Below are 14,244 nucleotides of genomic sequence, written 5' to 3'. Positions count from 1 at the left end.
GCATGGCTGGAACTAAGGAGATGTGGTAGGAAGAAATACTCGTGGTAGCTAAGCAGGTCAGGAGGACGGCGAGGAGGGGCTGGGTTGGCTCTCTGTCCCCGCGTGTGTCTGGTGCATGAGCTGGACCTATGGTGGGATACAGGGGTGGAGAGTGCTGCCCGGGGATGGCCCAGCTTGGTCACACCAACAGGAGACACCCCAAAGGGAAGGGCCAGACTGCTCTCCTCCGGTCATCATTCTGGAAATGAAGAAGAAAAAAATGCGTTTGGGGCTCCACCCAGAGTGGCCCCTGCGCATCTCCCGTGCTTTGAAGCCAACGGGAAGCGGCGGCAGGTGCGGGATGCGTTCAGTCTTCTCTAAAGGCTGCACCTGAGCTTAATTGTATTTGGGAAGTGCCCAGGTTACTTTTTCACAGCCTCAACCCTTGGAGTGATGTTTATGTTTCCTTTTCTCTCTCCCTGCACCCTCACATTTGCAGATGATTCACCGGCTCCTGTCCAGAGGCAGTTAAGACTAAATCAATCAGGTGTTAATGATCCACCTGCAGGCTGGACTTTCGCAGCCGCTGTGAACTAATTCTCTTTCTTGGCCACATCCCCAAACGGTGACACTTTATGTCATCTGACATCAGCTGTTGTCCCTCGTTTGTCTCTCTGGGGAAGGCACCAGGCTAAATCATGAGATCCTCTCTCCTGGTAAGTTCGCTGTGGCTGGTACCTTCAGCATCCATCAGAGAACAATCACTCTGTAGGACTGTTAACCCTGCATCTTCGTAGTGTTAAAGTAGCATGAGTGATTTATGCTGGGACATCACAGTATCATAGAATGGTTTGAAAGATAAGTCCTGCCATGGCTCTCCCCATCCTGGCCCAACCAAGGCAGGAACATCTCCCTCTAGACCTCACTGGTCAGAGCTCCATGCAGTCTGACACTGAACACTTCCAGAGCTGGGGCATCCAGAGACTCCTCTGAGCAACCTGTTCCAATGCCTCACCACTCTCACAGTAAATAAATTATTCCTGATATAGTCTGAATCTGCCTTCTTTCAGTTTAAAGCCATTTCCCCTTGTCTTATCACTATGTGCTCTTGTAAAAAGAGCAGCTCTCTCCAGCTCTCTTGTAGCCCCTTTAGGTACTGGAAGGCCGCTACAAGGTCACCTCAGAGCCTTCTCCTCTTCAGGCAGAACACCCTAACTTGCTTGGACTGTCCTCATAGCAGAGATTCTCCATCCCTCTGATCATCTTGGTGGTCTGCTCTGGAGTCAGTTCAACAGGTCCATGTCCTCCCTGTGCTGGGACCCCAGAGCTGGATGCAGGGTTCCAGGTGGGCTCTCCCCAGAGCAGAGCAGAGGGGCAGAATCCCCTCCCTCCCCTGCTGCCCACGCTGCTCTGGATGCAGCCCAGGACACGTTTGGCTCTCTGGGCTGGGAGTGCCCATGGCTGGGTCGTGTCCAGCGTCTTGCCAAACAGAACCCCTAAGTCTTTTTCCTTCACTTCAGTCATGACAAAGGGAGGAAGGGTGCTGGGTCTTGTGCAAGTTACAGTTCTGAATTTAGGGAATCTTCCATGGAACATGTCCTCCAGAAACTTAGACAACCAGCCAGCTCATACTAGCAGGCAGTCAGAAGAATAAACCAGAAGGGAGGACTGAAATTCTTTTAATATATCCTCTACTCAAAGCAGGCAAACCACAATGTCAGGTCCAGTTGTTCTGAGTCTTTTCAATTTATGCTTGTGGTATCTCCAAGACCAGAGACCCTACCAGCCCTCTGGTACTAGTCTGCATCTCTTCTGCAGGGAAGCAACTTTTTCTTGCACCCAAACAGCAGTTTCTCTGTGCCAAGTCTTTGCCCAAAGGATGGTAAAGTAAACACGTGCCTTTGCCACACACATGCTCTTCCTTGGGCACACAGGGACAGCAGTGAGAAGCGAGGCCACAAGCACTCTCTGCCCATTGGGAAGGAGTCTTAGGGCAGGGAGGCATCTGTGACTCAGAATGCATGGGGAAGTAGCAAGGAATCCCAGTACGGTAGTCTGTAGTGGGGCTGGAGCTGAAACAGAAAAGGCACTTCCTGAAGTTGAGACCAGCCTCGTTTGCCCTCCTGCTGTGCCTCTCCACACAGGGCTGGTGGGAGAGATGGTGCCAAGGACAGGGCTTTCTCACTGTCTCCCACAGGCAGCAGTGCCACAGTGAGTCTCTCCCTGCAGTTTCAGCTGCTGCCAGTGGGTTGGAGCTGTGCCTTCCAGGCAGGGGTTTGGCCCACAGCTGACTTTTACACTGGGTTTTAAGGGGCTGGTTTGCAGAAGGGAGTGTGATGGCATTTCAGGCATGATGACTATGGTTTCCATAGCAGCCCAAAGGCCTGAGTCAGCATCTCCCTGCTGCTGTGACTGGAAAGATTTGTTCCAGGCGTGGCACATGAAAACACAACACTGGATCAGACAAGGGTAGTGTGTATAAGGTTTGAGCTACCTTGAGGGCAGGAAATACATCAAAGAGAGGACCAAATCAGTTTTTCTCACAGCTAAATGTGGGGATCTCTTTTGAAGAGTGGGGGTTGCTTGTGCCCACCTGAAGGGTGAGTGCTCTCTTTAGCATGAAACCTCTTTCAGCCTCTTCCAAGCATATCTGCCTGTGCTCTTGCCCTGTGCTGGCTGGGGCTGTGCAAGTGTGTGAAGTGCTGTGTCCAGATATGCACTGGCTCAAACTTCTTGGATGGCAGGAGAGCTGAAGCATGGTTCTCTCTTATCCCTCTTATCTCAAACACAGAGATAACTGTGTTTGTCTTTGCAGTTGCAATTTGAGAGCAGGAGTCACCAGTGTGAAGGAATAGCAAGAACCGCTCTGAGCTCTTTGTAGCCCATTGCAACTCAGGACATGCACTGAGCAGGGAGCTGCGAATTATCATTACCACCAGCAGTGCAAAACTCTGCCTTCTGCATCCACGGGAGTCAGAGGGCATAAAACTCTCAGGCAGTTCACAACAAGTCCTGGCCTCTGATCATCTGCTTTTAATGAGAATGTCAAGAGAAAGTCTGTCTGGAAAGGCAAGACTTCATCTGTCATGCACCCATCCATGTTGGGCCCCTGGCCAGGGTATGCACCCTGGTGAATATCCTCCGCACTCACTGTGCAGGGTTTGGGTATAAGAAAAGATTCGGTGGCTCTGCTCAGGATGGCCAAAAGCAAGCCAATTAGAAATAGAGAGATAATTCCCCCTCCCTGGACTGGGAAAATACATAAATAGTCATTTGAGTACTGTCAACCTTTTCTGGCATTCAAGATAAGGTTCAATCTTACATGAGCAGCAAAATATTTTTTCTTCTGATGGGGCATTCTTCTAATGAATATGTGAACAGATTCAAATTACCAGCTCACTGCGTCCCCCTGTACAACAGACCAGTGACAAATGGCACTGTAAGGATGTGGGAAAACCCCCCAGTGTTTCTTTAAGTGCTCTATTTTGAGACCAGTAAGCGCTGAGTAAACACTGGTGTGCTGGGAGCAAGCTGTGCTTGAAACATGAAACTCCTCTGAGAAAGGTCATTTGCTTCCTTTGGGTGCATCACAGGATTGCTAGCAGGAACCAGCTCTAACTAAGCACAATGTGGAAAAACCTGTCCCATGTCTCCATCCCTCAGGGCTCATGTCCATCCCCAACCCCCTGCTGCCCTTTTTGGCTGTGTGTTCCCTGTCCCTCTCCATTGTAAAGAAGTTGGCACCTCCTCCTAATGGACTATTGCCTGGTTTCACACCTCCTGTGTCCAAAGGTGTGTCCGGATTTTGAACTCCTGTAACCTGTGAGCAGTCTCCTTGCCCCATCTGCCACCGAGAATGTCTGTCCAAAGCAGTAACAGAACCTGCCCTTGGGTCCAGAACAGCCCAAGCTCCACTTCTCAATACAGCCACAGCTCCCAGGACTCATCAACTGCCTCACAATGTGTTTGTTAATCTGTGTGTGCAGTGAAGTGAATTAGCATTAGTGAGGCTAATTTATTTCTTGGAGGTTGCCAAAACAAACGTTGCAACTCAGGCTTTCTCTGCCATAGGATTTTGGTGTGCAGGATTGTGTTGGTTCTCTTCTACACATTGACTCACAGAACTAACAATCCTATAATGGGGTTTTGACCTCCAAAACTACCCAGATTTGCCTGGAGCTGTGGCACCTCCGTACCCCAGCAGTCTTATTCTTTGTCCTGTGCTCCAGTGCAAGATGTCTCTGCTGCCTTTTTATATACAAGGACCTTGCAGAGGTGGATGTATGAACAGAGACATACACGGTCCTCATGATGATGTTTTGTCAGGTACAATAGGCCCAGGGTAAGATACACAGAGATGTTGCTCCGTACACAATGTGGACCCACAGCACAATGCAGCGTTTGGGCAGGAGAGAGGGAGTGTGGGTATGGTCAAAGGTTTTCAGCTTCTGATCCAGCTCCGTGCTACCTGGCTTTTTGGGTGCTCTGCAGGCTGTTTCCAATCTCTTTGTACTCACCCATTTGGGTCAGTCTGCAGTACAAAGGACTTGCTCTCTTACTTTAAGGATCTTTCATGTGATTGAAGTGCCTCTTTCTGGCTGAAACAGAAGTCCACTACCAACTGGCAGCAGTAACAGCTTTGTAGCAAGCAGATTTTGGGGGTCCCCATGGCAGTGTCTCCAGGTGGTCTAGCCTGCAGACATCTGCATGGTGTTTGCTGGCATCAGGTGTGCACTCACTGCGTGTGCGTAGTGACAGACATAGCTTTCCCTCCTTCAGCCTGTCCAGGGTCTCACAGGTGGGGATGACTTCTGTGTGTGTGCTGCATCATGGCACTGTCCTGTGCATCAGCACATTCTGTGCCTTCTGCTCCCCAGAAACATGTCAGATAAGCCCCTGATCTGTGGCACTGACCTGCTTTATAGTCAAGAGAGCCATTGCTGGCATCAGGCTCAGGTTAAGAGCACATCTGCTCAGTTCAGTGCCAGCAGCCCTTTCCCCTACTGAGTCCTCTTTGTGTCAGGATGTTCTCTGTATGCTTGGTTTGCAGCTGTCTCTTGAGGGGACAACCAGCCATCCAGGGTTGAAAAGCACCTATGCCACAGTCCCTTTCCCTGCCTTGAATTTTGACTTCTCAGAATGCAGTTTTCAGCCCAAAGAAACTCTTCCTGCCAGCATACTCAAACACAGGCCAGGAGCCCCCACCCAACCACCAGGCCATTCTCTGAAACTCCTATGCTCACAGACTCACCTGTGATTGCATGTCTCCTCTCACCAGTACAGATATGAATGCTTTAGTGGGCAACACATGAAATACCATATGGTGACCACCAGAGAGAGCAAAACATGCCAAAGGGCTTGGCAGCACGACTGCCAGATACCTTCTGCTGAGCTGTAGAATTTTGGCCATAGGAGGTAGTTTTCCTTTGGTTTGCACAGTCCTGAAGCCAAGGCAGAGGTTGGTAGCTGGAGCAGCAGGTTTGGAAGGAATGAGCTGCTTTGCTGTGCAGCAAGGTGCTGAATCAGAGTGCCTGTAAATGATGGGACAACAAAACCAAAAATGACATACTCAGCAGCTGCCAGACTGGGGCATTCCTTCCCCCAGGAACTCCCGTGGGTCAGGCTGGGAGGGCAGCCTGTCACACAGATCCAGGGCAAGTACAACTTCTGACACCAGACCGCTCCTGCATCCTCAAAGATTTCCAGCCTGGAAACTGCCGGGGAGAGGAATTTCCAAAACAAGTATTGCTATTCAAGGAATGCAGCAGGGGGAAGAAATAATCACAACAGAGATAAGGAGAAGTTGGTTGATTTGACAACTGTGCAAGTTCTTCTGTCTTCCGGCTTGTTTAGGATGAAACTTCAGCCCGCCTCCCTGTGCCCCAGGTGACACAGTGCTGCCTTGGCATCAGCTCTGCTGGTGGGGCTGCGGAGGCAGCTCTGAGGAAGTTGCAGGGAAGGTGAAATGCAACTAGAGGGGTCAGGGTAGTAGAGGGGCATCTGTTCCCACTCCACTCTGTAAATGCACCAACATAGCTCCTCTCCTTTGCAGCCATCCACTGGGCTTCCTCTGGCTTTTTGGTCACCAGACTCTTTCAGTAAGAGCACGTGCAAGTTTCAGGCATTTCTGTGGAAAGCCAAGTAGCTGTACTGCACTGTCACAGGGATTTTGGGGCTTATCTGCTTTTCTCCCTGTCCTGGGCTGTGTTGCTCTCAGCTGCCAAGATTCCCTATCTCACCACCAATCCCCTCAGGGTCCAGCTCTGTTTAACATCTATCTGGACATGTGGCACTCCTCTGGCAGACCGCTGAAGGCTTCGTATAAGTGTTCTGCTGGAAAACATCTGGGTCCATGGTCTTGTTCTCTCCTCCCAGGGATAAAGAAAAAGCTGCATTGCTCTTGGCTTGGAGTTTGGGAAGAATATGTTTGCTAAAGCCAGATGTCTGCATGCACATTTGCTGACTCCACACTGGGGCTTTTGCACCTGACTCTTGCAGAGGGGTTGTTCTCCCACTGACAGGCAGCAAGGGATTTGTCAGAGCTGAGATCAATATCCCGCCATTCTAGGGGGCAGATGGGGCAAAGAGACTGTGCACATCTGTAGCTTGGAAAATAAGTGATATGAAAAAATAGGCTCAGTGGCTAGACAACCTGCAGAGGACAGGATGGACAGACAGTGCTTGGGTAGGTGGATGCAAGGCATCCACCTGGCTGTCCCCAACACACCCAAGTGATGGGGCTCATATGTGCACACAGGAACTAAGGAAATGCCCTGAGTATTGAGACAATACTAGGAATTAATAATTTCAGTCCTTTAAGGTGAAATTATCCACCCAAAGGAGTGGCTTTAGATCAGCAGTTCCATCTTGACTCAGAGGTATGCTCAGTTTTGTTTGTCTACCCTGTGCCATTTGAGCGTACTTCTTACACTGATCATTTTAACTCACTGCTTTTCCAAACTTGCTCAGCACTTTTATCTCTTACAAAACACTTGTGAAGATCTAAAATATAAAATGCAGTTGGCATGGAGTCATTCTTCCTGACTCCTGCCGGTGTCCAGCTCTGCAGCCTGAGCCCTGGCTTATAGTCTTGTTGCAGCATAGACACAGAATTTTCCTTTAGAGCTGTCAATGCCTCCTCCCCAGAGATATACCCTGTGTGAAGGAGGAGCACAGCAGAGACTTTACTGACCTGAGGCTAGAGGGTTCTATTACAGCCTTCTCCCTTTTGCTGCACTATACTTCTGAATGGGGCTCAGAGACATTCTTTCCCTCTTGGATGTGGTTAATTTTTGTAGCACTCTTTGCTCATTTCTGCAGTTCTTTGAATATGCATGTGTCCTTCTTCCTCTGGAAATACAGACAGCAGCCAAGTACTTTGCCTACCAGAGCTGTGCACAGAAGCAAAAGCTGCCTGTTTCTAATGCTGTTACCCACTTTCTTACAGCTGGGGGTTGCATTATCCTCATTAACTGCAGCACAAAGAGCTCATGGTGTTACCCACAGATACACTTCAATATCTCTGCAACACTGTTTTACAAGGCAGGTCTCACATCTGACATTATTTGCCTCCAGTTATGTTTCTGTAATTTACTAAAGCTTATTTCACCGAACTGTAATGACTTGGTTAGATCCAGAGCTTCCTGGAACAGAGACATCATTTGACATGCCACCATGTTTCTGCCATCTGCAGACTTCTTAAAGGTTTTGTAACAGCTACTTTTTGAAAGGTTGCCAGACCATTTTTAAACTCTTGTTTCTTTTGTATAAGGCATGGGTCTTACCAAAGCATCATGTGATATTAAGTAAAAAAATGCTTTGAGGAAATCCGATTATATAACAGAAACACCATTCCCCTTATTGGATTGAAGCAGTAATCCTGTACAGCTTGCTTTTTATTCTTTTGTGTTGTTTTTGGGGTTTTTTTTTGCTTTGGTTTGTTTTTTGTTTTAAGGAAGAAAAATAGAAGAAAACAAGTTTATTTGACAGTACTGTGCCTCGTGGGTGACTGTTGTAGCAATCTTCAGCCTCTTTGTTGATCCTGAGTGTCAAACCAACATTTGTATAAGGCGCCAACTGTTCCCTTACCCTTATGTCTTCTGTCTTCATGGAAATCCTGTGCTGGTTGTTATTCTGAAAGGAAAACATTGACTGGATGGAGAGTACCTGGGTGCAGGAGCATCTGCGGGAACAAGTGGCAGGAGCAGCCACAGGGCAGGCAGTCATGGATGGCATCTGCATTAGCTGATGACAGGTTCCAACTGCTTTCCAGACAGCTCCAACCCCTGGGATGGTCTCAAATATTTGATAAGCTAGAGCAGGATATACCGAAGCCATTAAAAAATGTGTTTGGAAGATGAGATGTAAAGCATCCTGATAAAGAGATGAAGAGCAGTGAGTATTTCTTAGTGGTTCCCAGAAGAGGAGCAGAGATGAAGAAAATGGAGAGACAAGAGACCACCTTCAGCTCCTAACTGGTACCAAAATTCAAGACTCAAAAGCAGCACACATTTCCTGAGATAACAACACAGGAACCATCATAAGACCTCAGTAGTGAGTGTCCCTTTAACTCTGCATCAGCATTCAGTGTTCTTGGACAGACTGCTTGCACTTTGGGGCTTCATCCTGGACAGACCACTCAGATGCTCTCAGCTTGAAAATCCTTGTGAGTAAGAGGCAACTGGCTTAGTTTCAAAATAAGTATTCCCTCTTCACATAGGGTCCAACAGTGAGCTTTGCTGTGTTGCTGCAAGATGAGCTTTTGGTCTGAGATTTCTGATTTGGTTTTTTGCCATCTGCTGCTGTCACCTGGGGCTCCACGAGAAGGACATTGCTGCTGCTGGTAACAGTCCTAGCCTTTACACTAAAACAGTGGATGCTCAGCATACCAAGACCCTGTTGTGGCCTGTTATACATGTTGCCAGCTCCTCATGAGTGCCTGGTGTGTGAACTGGCCTGTGGTGCCAGGTGTCACTTGTTATTAATGTGTGAAGTAAGCACGATAGCAGCAGGGGCCTTGAGAGTTTTGGAACAGGCCAGAAGCAGAGGTTCCAGGACTATAAATAACTCACTGGCACTGGGTTAGGTGTGCAGCCTCAAAAGCTGGGCTAAGCCTGTGTTAAGAGTTCCAAAGAAAAGCAGCAGCAGCAGCTGAGCAATGAGAAACACATCTGAGCAACAGGGTCAGGCACCTGCTGCGGTCTGGGAAAGCAACACCTGCCAGTGAGCGCAGGAAAGGGGGTGGAGGACAAGGTCTGGGAACTGCCTAGAGGCTCAGACACCTTGAGGAAGTGCCAGGATGGTGAATGTGGTGTGATTCTGGGGGCTTCTGTGCCACAGCTGTGGGGCTGTGGACAGCTTTGCTCCATACATCTCGGCTCTCCTGGGGACCATGTGCAGCTGAGGTTGGAAGGGAGCTTCTGGTCCAAGCCCTGTGCTCAAGCAAGGCCACACAGAGCCAATCACCCAGGACATGTTCAGATGGCATTTGAACATCTCCAAGGATGGATAGTCTCATCGTCTGCCTGGCTGCAGAAGCCTTTTCAGCTGGCAATAGTGGATGCATGGTGCCATGAATGTGTCTGAGCCTAGCTTTTTGTGCCCATCTAATGCTCCAGTTCTCAATGGGTTTAATACATATGTGTCAATGTGTCTAATCATGATTTTGGGCAGTATTATAATTAGCACCTGTGGGACAGAGCACTCCCTAGCAAAATGCTTCACAGGTGGGCCAGTGGCAGTGGTTAAGGCAAGCTGATTTTCAAAGCAGCTAATTTTGCAGAGAGCAGACTCTCAGGCAGAGAGCCACATCAGCCAATCACAGCCTTGCTGCTTGCAGTAGCCAACACTGACTCTGATATTCAGCAGCCCTTTACATGTCAAAGGCCCTCACCACCACTGCAATCAGATGTCATCTTGTCCATCAGAAATTCTCATTGCAGTGGGATCACAACTTGGAGGACTGCTGAGTAGATCTGAGAAATCCCAGTTTCCATTCCTGTTTCTATATTGTCTGGGCAATCCTTGCTAAGTCAACAAGGTGTGCTGAGACATTGTTTCTCCAGGATTCTTGCTGAGAAGTACCACAATGATCGTGTAAGTTAGAGGTAACCAAAACACAGTCAATTTCTGACTCTGTAATTGTGTTTTCTAAGGGTATGATGGTGGTTTAGAATGATTACAGCAGTGAAAGAACTCTTGAGGGCTCTTGCTCAATTCCTCTATTCAAAGCTAGTGTAAATCTAAATTCATATTTCATCATCACTCAAGGATTTGTCCAGTTGAAGTGAAAGATGTAGTCTTCATCCTTCTATTGCTTCAGAGACATCCAACTTGTCCCCTTAGCTTTGTGCTTCCTTGTAGGACTCCTGCTTAGACCTATGTTTGGAAAACCACCCAGGCCTGGTAAATATGTGAGGCAAATTTCTAGCAGCTGGGTGAGAAAGCAAGTTTTAGAGACACAGGCAGAAAGTTAGTGTTTTCCACCTGAGATGAGCAAGACTTGGCCGTTCTGCAGAACATCAGATGTTATCTACCTGAACTTGTGCAAAGAGTTTGACACGGTCTCACATGACATCTCTCAAAACTGGAGAGACATGGATGCCCTAGTCCTGGAAGTGCTCAGAGTCAGGTTGGATGGGGCTTTGAGCAATCTGCTCTAGGGGAAGGTGTCCCTGCCCATGCCAGGGAAGTTAGAACTAGGTCTTTAAAGGTCCCTTTCAACCCCAGCCATTCTACGCTTCTGTGACATTCTGAGGCTGCCCCTGTGGACTTGTTTGACCAACACACCCCTCACCTGTGCCACTGATGTCCTACACAGCCTTTGCACTTCCTTGTGTCAAGCCCATCCCCAGGAACTGATGATTGATGAGTGGATGCATTAAATTCACAAAAACTCCGTTGCCAGGGCTGACCATACCACTGCCTCCTCTGTAGGAACACATCAGCTCTGGTCATACTACAGTCAGAAAGACAAAGAAATTTGGACCACAAACAGAAGAATGATCTCTTTTCCCTTCAATACAGATTTTTTCCAGTCCTGGTCTCTTCTCTGGTACATCTCACTCTTCCTTGGGTGAATGTATCTGACAGTATTTCTAGAAATGAGGAGAATAGTTATGCTGCAGAGACATCTTCTCCCACATTGCTGGAACACATTCTGCTCTGGAGTGCTATGACCTCAGGCCCCAGATCCCTTCATCAGTGGTGCTCTTCCCTGTGAAGACTTGTCAACACATTTCCCTTAGAGGGGTCACTAAATCCCATGGGAGAGAGATACAGTGGCTATGATTTTTTTTTTTTTTTTCCCATTAAAAAAAAAAAAATTGTTTCTGTTCCAGTTGTATTTTTGGAAAGAAAATTGAGGCATTTGCTAGGTGGGGGTGTTGCTGGAGGGATGACTTTTCAAACTTTTTTTCCATAGAAATTTACCAATGTTTTGCATTTTTTGACTAAGTTGTTTCTCTCCCTCTTGAGAGAAAGTTGGAGGATGTAAAAAAACCCCGTGGTCAGTGAGCTCTTAATGTGACTTTTTGCGTGCCAACAGTCTGCAGCATCTCCACATGCTCCCAGACATGGGCTTAACAGGTTTGCCAGCTCTGGATGAGTTGGACACAACCTTAGAAAGTTTCACAGCTCCTCCCTTTCTCTCCTGCAGCATGGCAGATGGTCAGAGTGTAAACACCTTGCCAAGTTCTGATTAGTAAAATATGGTGTAAAGCAGGTTTGGAAAGCACAGGCAGCTGTGCAACTCCCTGCTCTTTCCTTGGAAGTGCTCTGCAGGCTTGTTGTCATTGTCCATGACCTTAGTGCAGCAGTGTCCCTGCACACAGGGACGGCACTCCTGCTGCTCTGCCGGCTCCGGCTTGGAGCTCCTGAGGGCTGGTTTATTACAGCCCAGGGACCACTGATCAACCCTTGAAACCTCCCAAGGTGTCACCTTGGTATGCTGTCCCAGGATTGCATCAACCTCCTTGGGAAGGGTTTTTTCAAAGTGTTCATCCTTAATAGCCCAAGCCTTCCCTTCTGCAGGAAAATTGGGAATTTCACTGGAAGTCCTGCTTGACTAAAAAGAGCATTTCTTCTAGCAAAATAATAAAAACAAACAAACAAACAACAACAAAAACAACAACAAAGCAGCATGTGAGAATGGGAAATATGATAGCAAAAGAATGTAGTAAACATTGCTTGCTGTGTACTTAGAGGTGTTATTGAGCATGGCCAAGTTCCACCTACAAATCAGACTAGAAAGGACATATAAAGGTAGTACAACAGGACCCTATAGGTATTTTAGAAACTGGGGGAAATGCACAGCCACTGGCAGATGGAGGAAACACTGTGGTACTGGGCAATATGGAAAAAAACACAGTGGGCATTGACTTTTGTACAATCTTCAGAGGCAAAGCCAGGTCCCAGATCTCTGCATTCACCAGCTTGGTTTTGGAAGTAGGTGGGAAAACCAAACGTGAGGCTTAAGGACTGCTTAAAGAATAGAACAGATGACACTAACCCAGATGAGTTATCATTTCTTGTCAATAAAGCTGCTGTCAGCCATGGTGGAATATCATGGCAAGTGGGAAAAGGCTGAATGAAAAACCTAATATGATGCCCACCTTTAGGGAGGGCAAGGAGAAAGATACGTGAAACAGCAGTAGTACCTCCATCCTTGTGTAGTAATTACAAAATGTAATTACAAAATTATTATGAGCAATATATATTTCCATCCTTGGAAAAATCATGGAGCAAGAATTCTTGGAAATAATTTTCATGCATGTGAGAGGCAGGAAGGTAATCAGGAAAAAGTCTACTGGTCCAACCTTTGGATTTAACTCAAACCCCTTGTTTTCCCCACTCAGCTCATCATTGCAAGGTCTAGTGCAGACTCGGGAAGTCAAGTCTCCACTGACTCTACAGAGATTTTTGTGCAGTCATCTTCCTTGCTGGTAGTTATATTTAGAGCAGTGGATGGATAAGGCAAACAGGCTCCAGGAGTGGGGTTGCTGCCTTGGGTTGACAGAAAATATAAGTGTCATATGAGTGCATTGTCCCTGAGTACGTAGACATCCTGCACATTGGATGTAGTCAAATAAGAACAGACCCAGCAATCAGCAGTGCTGTGCTAACACACAAAGCAAGAACAAAGGACAAACCCGCCTACTTCAGACTCCTTCCAAGAGGGTGAAAAGGTTTAGCAAACTCCAGCTTAGAACTTTCCTTCCTTTTAACAACAGCTTCTTTTTTGTCATGGGTTTTTGGCTCTTTTTTCCCCCTGTGGGCTGGAGAACAGTAAAGTGTAGCAGGGTAAACATGTGGGATAAATGTAAGAAACCTTTGCTCCCTCATTCTGGCTCTCAGCAGGCAGGTGGAGCATGAGGTGGAGAAAACTCTGCTAAAGCAGAAAGCAAGCTCTGGAGAAAGCAAGCTCTGGAGAAAGCTCTCTGAGCAAATATGGTCTTACAGCAAGAGTCATGGAATCCTTTACCAGCCACAAGCTGATCTGGTCCAGAGAAGCCTTGGTAACTAGTGGGGAGAAGTGTGAAATCCTGGTGACACTTCTCAGCTGCTGTTTTCAACAAGGGACAAAATTTCCACACATGGTTTCTTCCAGCCACTGAGCCTCACCCACTCAGGGTTTAGAGAGGAAGAATAGCTCAATAGTCTGAAGGCAGAAGAATTCTCCCCACAGAATACTCCTCCCATCTGCAGGAGGAGGTGGAAGGTCGCTCTTAGACTATTTTTCTGCCTGTAGATGCCAAACTTGGAAGCATAAAAAGGTAACTCCCATGATTCCTTGCAACATTTCAGGGTTCGAGAGTCAACAGAAGATGCAACAGGAACCACCAGGCCTGCTGCAGCACCCCAGATTGCTGGCAAATTCCTTGTAGTGATGGTCCTTCATTGTCCCCAAAGCCCTAAGAGGCACTTGTGAAGGGACAAAGCAGACAGAGGCAGGCACTGCTCTCTTCCAGATCCCTCAGTCAATATGGTCTTCAGAGCATGCCTGCAAACAACTGCTGGAGCTTGGGGATGTCCTGCCCCCTGTGCCAGCCTGGGCCCAGAGGCTGGTACTTGGTCTCAGCTGGAAACAAGCCCACCTTTCCCTAGAGAGCACTGGGGACCTCATGCCGAGCCTTAACCACAGTCTAGCCAGAAAGATCTCTTCCACAGAAACTGTTTTTGTGAGAAATTGCCAAGGAACACAGGCAAATGTTTACTTCAGTTTCCCAGGAATTATTCCTCCATTTCCACACTCTAGCCAAACCCACA

The sequence above is a fragment of the Molothrus ater genome, chromosome Z (genome assembly GCF_012460135.2).
Source record: "Molothrus ater isolate BHLD 08-10-18 breed brown headed cowbird chromosome Z, BPBGC_Mater_1.1, whole genome shotgun sequence".
Taxonomy (NCBI): Eukaryota; Metazoa; Chordata; class Aves; order Passeriformes; family Icteridae; genus Molothrus; species Molothrus ater.
This window is presented reverse-complemented; position numbering follows the sequence as displayed.